Genomic DNA, 14,493 nt, shown 5'->3' on the forward strand with positions numbered 1-14,493 from the left:
CCGCAGATCTGCTGTCAGCTGTCTTGCTGAGATTGCCAAGAAAATTAACACAGCATTCTTCTAGATAAAAGACTCTGTTATAAGTGCGGAAAAATGACGTTACGGTTATTTGTAAAAATGTAATCTGTTAGGGACAAATTCATAGATGGATAAGCTGGCAAGATTGACAGCTGGGTTTTGCATTGCACATGCACTTTACCATGTGATTATCTGCATGCATTTGCTCAGTTGAAAAAAAAAAAAAAATCTGCAGAAATTGGTCATAAAGTTCTGGTCTGATTTATCAGTTGGCCTGGAGCATCGGTCCACCTTATTGTTGAGCCCTGATGTGATATGCTGAAGTTTGCATTGGGTGCTGGTGTGAAGTACTGCAGTAGGGGAAACTCTATCAGCACGCAAAGGGGAACAGAGTGCATTATTAATGCCCAAGCTGCCGGTTCTGTCTGACCCTGACCAGTCATTTTCCTCTCTGCCAAACAGAGTGGCATCCCCCCCCCACCCCCCCATAATTAATCCCCGTGGCTCATGTTTTGATCTCATGCATGCTTGCATGATCTCTGCTGTCTGGTTCTTTCTCCATAGTTAAGACAAGGACATGGGATTACTCTTACTAATATCAGTATATGAGAGAGAGAGATTTACAAAGATAGATAAAAGCAGACTGAACTGTTTCTCTCCCTAATGCAGTCAGCAGTTGTTGCCAACCTATAATCTGTCTGTCAGTCTACATGTTTTTTGTTTTTGTTTTGTTAATCATAAAATGACTTGCACAACTCTCTGGCTAAAAGCAAAGCCGTAGCCATAGTCTAAATCAGAGAATCTAAAAGTTTAATCTTGGTATAGGAGAGTTTCAGGGTTGAAGGTCAGAGCAGTGACCTAGTTGGCTGGTTCATTTTCTTCAACCAGCTTGGCCTTAGCAACATAGCATTTTGTTTGCATATGCGTGTCTGAACGTTGGTCTATAAAGGTTTCTTATCAGCTCTTATGGGAAGAATGAGTTTGTTTTATGTTCTCTGGAGCTCATTTGCATTATCATTTAAGGTGCTGTATGGAAGAAAATGACTGATGTTGTCATTTATGAGCTCATTTTTATCTCCTGCAGATGTCTATTATTAAAGGGTTAGTTCAACCAAAAATGAAAAATCTGTCATTAATTACTCACCCTCATGTGGTTTCAAACCTACAAGACCTTCATTTATCTTCGGAACACAAATTAAGAATTTTTTGATGAAATCCGAGAGGTTTTTTTCTCCCATAGAAAGCAACGAAATGACCACATTCAAGGTCCAGAAATGTAGTTAAGACATTGTTAACATAGTCAACTTGACTACAGTGTTTTCACATTTGAGTCCTCTTTAAAAGGACCAAACTCAGACCCCTTTAAGTGGACCAAGTGGTAAACCAAGTGAAAAAGGAGCCAGTTGAACCATACTCAGACCACCTCCTGAAATGGTCTCGGTTCGGTTAGTTTTTAAGGGGTCTTAGATCGTTTGGAGTGTTCACTTATAGGCCAAAGATCATGCGAACCACGCTCAGACCCCTGAAAAGGACCAAGTGTGAAAACACCCTTAATGTTGTGAAGCGACGAGAATGCTTTTTGTGCACAAAAACAAAACAAAATTAATAACTTCATTCAACAATTTATTTTGTACCCAGTCAGTCTCCTGCACAGTTGACATAGCGAATGCAGTGCAAGCGCTTCCATGTTTGCGTCCGAACGCTGGCTCAGTATTGACATAGAACACGGAAGCTCTGCAGTGTTTTTTCAATGTAAACTGTGTGGGAGAATGACAGGGTAGAAAGGAAATTGTTGAATAAAATCATTATTTTTGTTAATTTTTGTTCCTGTTTTTTTATGCTTTGTGGAAAAAATAAATAGAATGTGCCCATCACTATTCACTGCATTCAGGAAAAAAGGAAATGACTAAAATTTAGCTGTCTGATCTCACATGTTTTGTCACACCTCTAAGTCAGTGTATATCTTAATCAACACTTCCTGTTCTGTCACCTCTTTAAAAACGGATAGACCTGTTTTTATTTGTCAGACACTGCTCTTCCCCATTCTTGGGCGCGTGTATAGATGGGAGTTTGACAGAAAGATTTCCCCTCTAGGCAGTGATCTGCTGTCCAGATCAGTCAGCGGGACTCTTGTCATTATTGCACCACATGCAGTCATCATTGAAATTTACATGCCCCTGAAAAAAAATAAAACAAACAACACTGTCTTTACTATGCTGTACTTGAGATTTTTATATCACTATAAAAATATTGATTGCTCTTGCATTTCCTTGTGTGCAGATATAACTTGTAATGTTACATTTATGTTGTGTATCTAGTATATCTGATTAATCTCATATAGGATGTGTCATTTATAACGGGGTTACAGTTTACTAGTATTCATTCACTCTTCAGCTTCACCTCATTCCTTTTTAGATGTTTATATTTTTCTAGTTATATTTTCATATTTTGATAGACATATTTTCATGTCATATTTTTATTTGTTAACATTAATTTTCAGAACAGTGTTTTAATTAAAATATTTTCATTATCACCATGATGGATATGCCCTCACCAAAATACTCGTTTTTGAGACCTCGAAATGAAAAATATACAAAAATGCCCATACCCTCAAACATTGTGTCTTCATGGCAGACTACTACCCAACAGCCCGTGCATCACTGCGTCACCAGAGTGTGGACTTGGAGGAGAACTGCAAGGCTTAGAATGGCATTTCACCCAAGGAAATAAAATCACCACCTTCCAAACTGGTATATTGTGGTTGTGTGTATATCTGTCTAGGCTAGCAGTCTATAGTCAAAAAGTGTGGATGAGTACACTTATTTTTAGGTGTTCCTACACTGTTGTTCTGTGGTGTGTGTTCTTTTCTTCAAGTTAACTCTCTGGACACTCTGTCTTTCCTCTGTTACTGCTTGGCTTCAGGCTCTGGCCCTTGGCCTTGCCAAAGAAAACAAGCCCCTCCTTGTCCTGGGAAAGTAGCTCTATGTGTCTGTGTGTTCTGTTGGGGTTTTTATCACTCATAAAGTCTGTCTTAATGACTTGAAAGAAAAGTGTATATGTAAGTGTGAGACGTGAATGCTTCTGTGTGAGAATATTTGCGGGGCTTAGACGTGAAGCCTTTTGTAAATATGTGTGTGTGTGTGTGTGTGTGTGTGTGTATGTGTATATATAGGCTATATATAGTGGGTATATGTGTATATATATATATATATAGTGAGATATTTGAAGGTGAAGCTTGGCGAGTGTCTAGTTCTTTTCTCTCTCTTTTTTTTTTTTTTGTGGCTGTTTTGGGTGTAACAGGAAGTTAGATGAACTATTCGTATCTCGCGTGTGTCCTAAGAAGGGGAAGATTGGTTGTGAGTGTGTGTGTGTGTGTGTCATTGTACTTGGCTGATAGTTGCTACTGCAGCCTGCTTTCTTTAATCATCTGCTTCAGGAAGTACTCTAATATAAATTAGTAATTGATTATTCAGATTAAACAAAGTTAAAAAGTTATGGCATCTTTTAGTAATTCACAATTTTATTGTTACTAGATGTAACAGATCTGGGGTCTCATTTGTAAAGCGTGCGTACACACAAAACGGGGGTGGAAACGTGCGTACGCCAATTCAGGATTTTTGCAGCCGGTATCGACTAACAATTTCTTATCATGATCGGCAGATGGCGATCCCAATCATTCAGGCTGTATATAAGTGATCGGGTATACTTCACTTTCTGCGCCTGGATGCATCGTGTCTGCTCATCTTTCAGCGTATACTCAACCGCGGATGACTGAGTTCGATACATGCGCAGTACAATTTTTTTCTATACTCTACCCAACATTCATGTCATCAATGGGACATTCGCTGGGCAGGATTGGAGAAGAAAAATAGTGCATCCACCATTGCAACATAGTTACACCAAGAGAACAAGAATCAAAAACGATGGAGAAATGATATGCTTCTAAGTTTACTCGTCTTGTTTTTGAATTGCTCTTTCCACACTCTTCTGACTGCTAAATCTGTGTCTTTGTTCATATGGACATCTGACAAAAGCGTGCACCCTTACTTTTCTGAGAAAAGCTCAGGAAAATATGGAAAATCTCCATATAAGTGCCTTTTGTGCATTTGCAAGTGTTTTTTTTTTTCTACTTGTTGTTTTGCAGTTTTTGTAAGCAAAGGTTTATTTATTATTTATTCAACATTAGGGCTGGGGGATATATCGCATGTGATTGTCATGCGCATTTTGTCAGTAAAGCCGGTTCCCTGATTACCGCTAAATCGCCATCACCTTCTTTCAAATGGAGCGGCATTTAATAGACAGAGCCGTAGTTCACTGACAAGCTGCGCAATACCGCGTTCATATCGCAGATGAATCGCTTTCGATAATGAACGCGATATTGCATGGCTTGTCAGTGATCTACGGCTCTGTCTATTAAATGCCGCTCCATTTGAAAGCAGGTGATGGTGATTTAGCGGTAATCAGGGAACCGGCTTTACTGACGAAATGCGTGTGACAATCGCATGCGATATATCCCCCAGCCCTATTCAACATTATTATTTTTTTGACACTTCAATTCCAATATCTAAATATTCTTAAGAGTTAAGTTCATTGTCATTTGAAAGTGTGTAGACCTACTTGCATTATTATGCTGTTATATTATGAATATATATTCAGTAGCATAAAATGGTCTTACAATGACAATAATATCGCATATCGCAATAATTTCTGGGGCAATGTATCGCAATATCGCTAGACATTGGAAAACACTGTGTCATTATCGCAACACAATCAAATCTACCGGAAGGCAAGCCTGCAACCTTTGGCCAAAAAAGCGTAACGCTAATGCTAACGCTCCGCCCCCGGCGGTGTACAGGGAAGGAGACCAGAGGCCGTTTTTTTGAATGGATGTCAATGGATGAGAGGCTTCACTGTGCTGATTAAACAGCTTTTGTGGGGAAATAGCTAATCATTTAATTAATCGACAGCCTGTTTGCTAATCAGCTTCAGCATGTTTTACACTAAACAGTACTTTCTTTGGGAGCTATATGTAGATTTTAGCTTGAATAAATATTTATTTTTTCAAGACAAGGCAGACTAGGGAATGTTGCAACTGATGTCACTGCAGTTACACGATAGGCTGAGAGGTGCCGCACGTGATAAAGTTAGCCGTTACGCTTTCTCCAGTGGTAAGAGATACAGACCCTCTTATCTCCAAATTATTATATACAATCTCTGACACAATCGAATCTCAAAAGTCCTATAACTTTAGCCAAGCAGCATGTCATGTCGCTCTGTCAGGATTTTCTTAATATGTTCTCATCGTTACGTTGTGTGTGGGCTCGTTTAAATGGAGACAACCTGCTCTAAATAAAGATGTGCAATTTACTATGGCTTACTAATGTTTTGCAGAGTAACAAAGAAGAACGTCATCTGTATACTGTTTACAAGTGTAGCATGTACTGGTGTCAGTCGATGGCGGTTTTACATAATCAGATTGCGATCGCATCATGAGATCGGCCAAATTTAGTGACTACCGATTGAGTCATAGTGCGATTATAGGCCGATCGATCGGAGCATCCCTAATTCTAATAAACACAGATGGTTATGTCATGAATGCCTGATTATGGCATGTGTATATGTGTGAGTGTTTGCAGAGATTCTCCACAAGATTGTTTCATATCATGGGTTTTAAAAGACAGACAGAGAAAAAGCACAAGTTGTTTCTCTTGGGTTTGCTGTGTGGTGTGTGTTTGGCTCTTTTAATGTACGGTGTAAATACGCACATTTATCCGCCCCAGTGATTGAGCCGTGGTGTCATTGAGCGCAGCAAGAGCCCTGAGTAGTAATTATAGCTAATGAGACGCAGGTAGTCTGCCTAACACTTAACACTCTTATAAATAAGTCTTTGGCAGCCCATGTGTTTTTTGTTTTAGCTGTGGCGGACCTTTCTGTGCTTGTGTATAGGGGATAGTGTGCAACCAAGTTTACGTAACCGCCGTTTGGACGAATGGATGAATGGCTGGGTGGAGGGAGGAATGGTGGAAGATAATCTGTAACTTACCACCTAGGAAGAGTCCTGCAGTCTTGGCTCAGGTTTAGTCAGATGCCGCCAGACCTGGTTTGGGTGGCCCATTGTCCTCAAGCACACATTTTTTATGTTTGAGAGGAAAAGACAGGAATGCAATTTCCATTTTCACATGTCTAAAATTGCTGTGCTGTACTATACTTGTCATGTAGCACATGTCCATGTGACACATTTGAGCAAGTGGGTTTGTTTCTGATCCCTTTATGCTTGTTGAATGTTTTTCCTGCTCATTTGCTGCCTAATGAACTAATAACAACTTTTTTTTTTTTTCCTTTTTTCCCCCCTCAGATTGACGTGACCCAACCTTGCTGGCTCACCGCTCAGTTTGACACAACCCTCCCTCCCTAAGCTCTATGGCCCTCGGGTATGTCTGCCCCACCTTTTCTTCTGGCTTTGTGTCTACTGACTGTATATTTTGTGTTCTCGGGCTGCTATTAACCTTGTCTTTCTCAATATTTCTGAAACTATAATATAAATATAAAATATTAAACCTGAATCCATTTCATTATCTCATAACTAATGACAAAGTACATGATTTCATTAGCAGCATTTGAAATAGGATATGCGGATGGTTACATGCTGGGAGTTTTTGTGGACTGTGGCTTGAGCAGAATCTTGTTGAGTAAAGTCAAAATTGCAGTATTACTGTTACATCATACTGCTTTACAGATTGCTTCATCAAAAAACACAATCGTCTGAGTCTGTGCAGATGGTCTCGCTGTAAAGAGCAGGACAAAAAAATTCCTTTGGGAAGTCTGAATAATCAAACAACGGTAGCCACAGTGCAGTTGTGTGGTGGTCATCATTAGTCAGATGTGAGTCAGAGGCTTGAGAACTGCTGGTCATAGCCTGGATTTTGAGGTTGGTTCCTTGACATTTGCAGGTTTGACCCCAGGTAGTGACGACCCATGGGCTGGAGTTAATAAGATCCCTCTCCAGTATTTTATCATTGAGCTCTTCTGTAAGGCCAGGCAACTGTCTGTCCGGTCAGGGGAATGCAGGTTTTAATAATGAAGATAATAACGATGGTTTAATAATGTAACGGTGTTGCGGTTGAACACCAGTAACACCGACGATCGCAGCAAGCCTAGTATCCAGTTGATGCCTGTTCATACCAAGAGTGTTTGGTGCAAAATTGGTGTGGTAACATTTAATTAGAATGAATGGCTGTTAATGCAACTGCTCAGACTCACACAAACATTTGCATACCATTAATGCAACAGAATTTATTGGTGTTCTTAGCTGTATTACATCGCACTGGGAAGAAGTCTGGACAACCAGTAAGATTTGTGCTTTTGGTCACATGCCCAGAATGCTGCTGTTACATAAAATTACGACTTGGTGGCGCTTACGAACAGACTGATTTGCTAAGCAACAGTGAATAGCAGAGGAAGAATCTGGAACCCGCTCTCTTGTCTCTGTAATTGGTTTGATAAACACCATAGTGAATACAAAAATTAAAAGAGCTGTTTGAAAATGTGTAAATACTGTTTGACTGTTCCTTTCTTCTCCATGACAAGTGAGTGTTAGAACTTGAGTGTCAGAGTGTCAGAAGCACTTTGTGTAATGGTGTAACAGGGGTATTTGCTGTGCCGGTAAACTTGACAACCATGTCACTGCGGTGGCTGAATAGCACCGGCGGTAATACGCCTAAACACTTTTTTTTTTTTTTTTTTTTTTTTTTTTTTTTTTGTATTTGAATGTTATTTTACGTGAATATTATGACATGAGTGAAGCACAAAACTTTGTTTACAAAAGAAATAATAGGTTAGCAATTGACTGTTACAGTGACGTCATGGAAAGATTTGGATTTATGATGAATGAGAGGTACGTGATCTCCTAATTATAAGCTTTGATGGCTTTGTATTCTGTTTTGCGATCTGGAAACTCTATTTTCAGCGAATTTAACAATATTCCAATAGTTATTTTACTGGACATTGAATCTCTTGTTTCATTTCCCAAATCTTCACTCACGTTTCTCCCATTTTCGCAGGGGATTATAAACGTTTCTTCTCTTGGTTCACTTTTAATTAGACCTATTATATTTGCATTCTTTACTGTAGTAAAGTAGAAAAAAATGTGCATGTTATTAGACTTGGTAAGGCACGTCAAGTTTATCTGTATAGCGCATTTCACACACGCCGGTGATTTTAGATATGCTTTCTCTTGCAGCGCAAAATCAAACATAGCCTAAATGTCTTGACCCTGCAGAAGATAAAATTCGCTCTTCATACCTTTTACAACAAGTGTCAGTTGCTTTGGAACCTAAGTAGAAAATATAAAGATATTAGAATAGGGAGATCTTTCCTGTTCGTGTGCTACATCCCTCTCAAAGCAGTAGGCTATATGACGCATCTTTGTAACGCATTATTTACTGATATTAATTTCAGTGTTTTACTGGCTGTAGTGTGTTGTTCCACTGACGGAAGTGCTAAAATAAATATACACCCCCAACCACTGTACCACCGCTGGTAGTTGGTTCATTACCATGGTGGTAAAAAAACTGCCACTGTTACAGCCTTATCATCTACCCTTTTTTTATGCATTGATCTGAAAATTCTCATTCGGACCAAATACATGTGCCTGACTATTCGTGTTGGTGTGAACAGGACTTTTTGTAATGTTAATGATGAAATGTGTAATTGCTCCACCAAAGATAATTGCAAAAATAATGGTTGATTTTTTTTTAGCAGGTTTTCAGAACACTGCGAGTCTACCATTGGTCAGACAAACAGATAATCCCACCACCAAACTCACATCTGTGATTCATTTTAATGAAGCTACACAGGCTAAATTTTTACACTTTTGGGGGGGGTCAACCTACAATTGGCTTATTCACAGTTGTCTTTGCAATCAAGAATATCACATCAATACTATTTAAAAAGCAATTTGTTGCAAGCTGGATGCCCCAGTAAGATACGGAAGCTAGAGATAGTTCTCATCAGTGTTGAAACTGTGTGGGATGTTTCACCAACAGATTAGCCCTGAGTCAGCCAGTGAGGTGAATGAGGTTAGTTTGTTTAGCGTTGAGTAAAGGCCTAGTTAGAAATACTCAGTGTGTGAGAGAACAGCAAGTAACAGCTTCCTGTCATCTGTTGAACATGCGAAAGTCATGTAAGACTGATGCTGGACTACTGTCAATCATTTGCTTCAAAGATGTCGGTGTTATATTTGGATGCACAGAGTTGTTCTACGTGTGTTTTCCTGTCTTGAGTAGTTCAGTTAATCCACTGTAAGTCACTTTGGGGTTAAGGGGATATACCGGTCTAACAAGTTTGATCCTTGACCTCTTATATGTATTTCTCACATTCTTGACTGATGACGACTCAGGCCCCTCAGAAAAAAACAAACAAAATGTCAATCAGCACCAAAACCAATAAGACCATGAACAGAGCTGCAGGTGAACAAGAAGAAACTGAGGGGGTGTAAATAAAACACAAAAGAAAAGAATCGTTAGATAACATTTTGTGGCCGAAAACTGCATCCTGTGCAAGACAGGAAACATGAATCAGGAACAGTCTGCAATGACACGGTTTTGAGCAAAAGCCTGTTTCCTAAGAAAAGAGATCTCGAGCAGAGATGCGTGTTCATACAATAGCAGGACTTGATGTGGTGCCTCGCTGGTGTAGATCGTAGATCACTGCATCGTCACACAGTTCGAAAGCTGATCCTGAACCAATCGATATCTAGAGAGAGTCTCAGTGTTGCCTCTTTCTGACGTTAAAGCACTGATTCAGGAGCAGTTTTGTATTCAGTTTACCGTGAAAGCTGGTTTTCCTGTTTAGCCCATATGGGTCTTTGTGTTGCTGTACCAGAGACGTGTTGAGCATTGTTCATGCTGTTTCCCCTCTGACATTCCTGTGCTGATTTGAATCTGGGGCCTCTGTCTTTCTTTCTCTCTCTCTCCCTCTCTCTCTTTTGTTTCCCCTCTCCAGCAAGCTCGGCTCGATTGCAGGCTCCTAAGGGCCGAGTACAAGCACATGGGTGCACTGTGACAGCCATCGGTGCTGACGTGAGCCTTGGTGAAGCTGGACTTCACTTTTGCCACCGTTTTCATATTTAAAGTGTTGTGACAGATCACTGTAGCATCTCAGTTCCAGCGGCATGTTGAACCGATCATCTTTTCCTCCTAGTAGTAAACATGAATTAACATTAGAAGATATGCTGTTTCAACCACAAAAAGACATCAATACATACCATTTGTCAAGTCCACCGGTTAATTTATTAACTCTGTCTGGTTTGTTTGTCGGACAGAATGACATGAATTCATTGTCATGATTTGTCAGATCGCCTGTCAATCAAACTTGCGGCAAAGGGTGAAATCGGATCTCTTTCGTGGCTTTTTGCGCTTAAATGGTCAAATACATACACAATTATTTCGAAATATCAGTCTTGGCATGTATTCATGTAAACATAGTCAGTTAAGCCTGAAGTGAACTTAAAGGGGTGGTTGCATGCGATTTCACTTTTTTAACTTTAGTTAGTGTGTAATGTTGCTGCTTGAGCATAAACAGTATCTGCAAAGTTACAGCGCTGAAAGTTCAATGCACACGGAGATATTGTCTTTTAAAGTTATGGCAGTTTATTGCCTACAAAAACGGGTGGTTTGGACTACAACGAGCTTCTTCCCGGGTTGGTGACATCATAAACCCTTGCTATTAACATAAACACTGCCCCTGGGAACACGCAACAAAGTGGGCGAGGCCATGTGGCACAGCATAATGAAAGCGGAAGAGTTGTTTACACCGAACGCGAGCTGTGCGACGCGACGCATCAAAAGATATAGAACCCATTATTATCTGTGATATTTTCTACACTGGATGCGGTGCTGAAGACAGCTTCCTGAATCTACACGAGTTTAATGCTGGATTTACACAAAGACTTTTACTGAAAGATGAAGCAGTTCCCACTTTAAAAGCAGAAGCTGCTGTTTATCAGCCCCAAACTGTAAGTACGTTTTATTGTTTGTCTTTTAAACGTAATGTTATAGTTCTGTTGCTATTTTTAATGCATCTAGGACGTATACAAAGAGCAACTCGTTTTTGCTAGCCAGTTAGCTAAATTCTAGTGCAACAAACTTCTATGTTCATAGACAGTTGTTCATGCTATAAATTAAACGCTACCTTTACAAAAATGCGACTACTCAGGCATGTATTTACTACAGTAAAGCTTTAATCAGGATAAAACTGTATATTGAAAGCTAACAAACAGCAGTGACAGCTTATCTAAACACTTTGACACAAATACTATACCATTCATAAACATCCTTCAAAAGCCGCGATTGCAGAGGTTCTACTTTTTCCTCTTCATCTGGGTCTGATTTGGCTCAATTTGATACAGCAATGTAGGCGCTATTATTTACTTTCCACCTAAGCGCGTAACTACGAATGGTAAGGGGCGTGGCGTTTCCAGACGCTTCAGCGAATCACGACAGACTGGGCCAGTAACCAACCTGCTGACCAATCTGAACACATTGCGTATGTCGGAGGGAGTGGCTTCATAGAAGCAGGAAGTCAAACGAGCCGTTCATATGACAGTGGAAACAGAGGTGTAGAATTAAGATAAAATATATGAAAAATACAGCATTTTTAAAAAAACGAAGCATTAAGACATGTTAAACTGTGCCCCCAAAACAGTCAAGCCTAGAAAAAAAGCATGTAACCACCCCTTTAAACAGTTGGGGGTGGGAGGGAGGGAATCTGACGTGAAACATTATATTGGATCTGTGCATTAGGTCTTATTGTAATAAACCTGCTGCTGTTTGTGTCACTAATGTTATTCAAACAGCAAAAGAAAATAGGTAATCACTCCCTTTTCGTGACTGAATAACTTTTGTAGCTTTAATAATTAATTTGTAATTAATACACTAAAGCCTATGCAGTGATTATTTTTACATTTGATTATTCAATTTCTGTATTATTTAACTGAATGCATCTGTTAAATAGATGTAAAAAAAAAAAAAAAATGTAAAGCAATGTTAATTTGATTTTGTTTCTTTCTTATATTGTATTTTTTCTACTGTTTGTTATTTGTGTCTTTGTTCTTATTTTTAATATTGTGATTTTTATTAATATAGTAATTTATTATTAAAATAATTTTTAATAATTGAATCGTTAACCTCTAAATCATAATCAAATCGAATTGTGAGGCAAGTGAAGATTCACACCTCTAATAACCATGCAATACAAAACATACGACCCCAGTGGATGAGGGTGTACTCACACTTGGCCCTCTGAACCGTGCCCGAGCCTGGTTCATTTGACAGGTGTGATCGCTCCATTCCGTGCCCGGGCGCTGTTTATTTAGCTGGCCCTGGCCTGCTTGGAACAGGTGGGTCAGAGTGTGGTTTGGTTGGGCTCGAGCGCGGATCGTATGCAGTGTGAGCGCTAACCGTGCTTGAACACAGAACAGCTACTACTTTTGTGTGTGCTACTGTTATCATTATGATGGCAAACAACTTTATTACTACTTTGATAGAAAACTTATCAATTCATGTAATTAATTCTAGTGTATTTGGGTTTATAACGGGACTGCTTCTCACCTTTGATGAACAGGAATTGTAGTTTGCGAGCAAGCTGTAAATTCCTCCATTAACGTCAACTGCCTTCATAATAATCCTCTGATATGTGCAAGAGAAAATCACTGCGCGGCATAAATGATAAATATATTAGGCAGTATCTTAGCAAAAGTGCATTTCTTTCTGTTTTCTTCCATTAAAAAAGTTGCATCGTATATGACGTAAGCGTAGGGTTGCAAAATTCCGGGAATTTTTAAACTTTCCTTTGGAATTAATGGGAATAAATGGGAATTAACAGGAATATATGGGAATTAATGGGAATAAACAGCAAATTTGCAAAATTGCAGGTTAGCCTATAACAGGGTACTTAAATGTAGTTGAAAAAACATCTTGCAGCATAAGTTTGGTTAAAACAACCAGATTTAATGCAATTTTTACCCTGACATTCACACAGCACACAACTTACTGCAGGGCAATTGAGGCCACACCCCCTGCATGTGCTGTGCATTGCCCCAGTCCATAATGTGCGCATTTTAACAAAAATACAGAAAAAACAGTAATATTGTGAAATATAACAAAAATTTATTTCTGTAATGCAAAGCTGAATTTTCAGCATCATTACTCCAGTCTTCAGTGTCACATGATACTTCAGAAGTTATTCTAATATGCTAATTTGATACTCAGTTATCAATGTTGGAAACAGTTGTGCTGCTTAATATTTTTTATAACCTGTGATACTTTTTTCAGGATTCTTTGATGAATAAAAATGTAAAGAACAGCATTTATTTAAAATAGAAATATTTTGTAACAATATACACTACCAGTCAAATTTTTGGGGTCAGTAATTTGTTCCCTTTTTTTTTTTTTTTTTTTTTTGAAAGAAATTAATACTTTTATTCAGCAAGGTTGTGTAAAATTGATTAAAAAAAAAGTGATATTGTTAGAAAAGATTTCTATTGTGAATAAATGCTGTACTTTTTAACTTTTTATTCATCATTGAATCCTTAAAGTATTACAGGTTCCAAAAAAATATTAAGCAGGACAAATGTTTCCAACATTGACAATAACTGAGTATCAAATCAGCATATTAGAATGATTTCTGAAGGATCATGTGACACTGCAATAAATAACACATAACAACTGCTGCAATAAAATATTTATTTTACATATTTGCTAAATTGGAATTAATTGAATGCGAAAAAGAAATTTCATGTTATGACCAAACAAAATGTTTATATTTATGTTTGTATATGATACATTTTATATATATATTATACATTTATATAAATTTCCCAAAATTTCGAATTAATTCCCATAAATTCCCGTAAATTCGTGTTAAGTTTCCAAATTGGAATATTTCCAAAATTCCCCAGGTTAAGTTCCCGTGGAAATGTTTCCGGAAATTTACCGGAAACTTTCCGCCCCTTTGCAACCCTACGTAAGCGTGCTCTTGCCCGGAACGTTAAAGGCAATGTGTGTGCAGGCCAGCAGGGGAGTTGGGAGGGGGGACAAACGTGCTCGGTTCAAGGCAATCGTGCCTTATGTGAGTACACCCTGAAGTAAAATGAGGTGTGTGTGTGTGTGTGTGTGTGTGTGTGTGTGTGTGAACTGTCAGCATGCTGTTAAAAAAAAATGTTGTGAAGCATGATGTAAGCGCATAATGAAACTCATGCGAAAGTGATGTAGAGGATGGTCACTTCTCACAAGAGTTTCACAATGCGTTTATGCTTTATAGTTTGTTTTTTTTTTCTCATCTATTTTTTCACTTCAGAAGACAATTCATCAACTGGGGCTGTGTGTATTACCCTTGTGTTAGCTTTGCATGGTTTTTGAAGCGTCCACTTTGATGGACCATCCACTTGCATTATATGGACTCAGATGGGTTATTTTT

The 14,493-nt window shown here is 38.7% G+C and overlaps 1 protein-coding gene across 5 annotated transcripts in view; it reads left to right on the plus strand.

Moving 5' to 3' along the window:
* The window catches only part of fryl (furry homolog, like), a 114,800-nt gene that overhangs the window by 3,838 nt on the left and 96,469 nt on the right, over nt 1-14,493 (plus strand). For 4 of the 5 annotated variants that reach the window (XM_067383714.1, XM_067383717.1, XM_067383713.1 and 1 more), the window contains exon 2: nt 6,374-6,449. The exons of the other annotated variant lie outside the window; for it this stretch is intronic. The gene's annotated coding sequence lies outside the window, so the exon portion shown is untranslated. The remainder of the gene's footprint in view (nt 1-6,373; nt 6,450-14,493) is intronic. 5 annotated transcript variants of the gene reach the window in all.

The sequence above is a fragment of the Chanodichthys erythropterus genome, chromosome 4 (genome assembly GCF_024489055.1).
Source record: "Chanodichthys erythropterus isolate Z2021 chromosome 4, ASM2448905v1, whole genome shotgun sequence".
In the NCBI taxonomy this organism is placed as follows: domain Eukaryota; kingdom Metazoa; phylum Chordata; class Actinopteri; order Cypriniformes; family Xenocyprididae; genus Chanodichthys; species Chanodichthys erythropterus.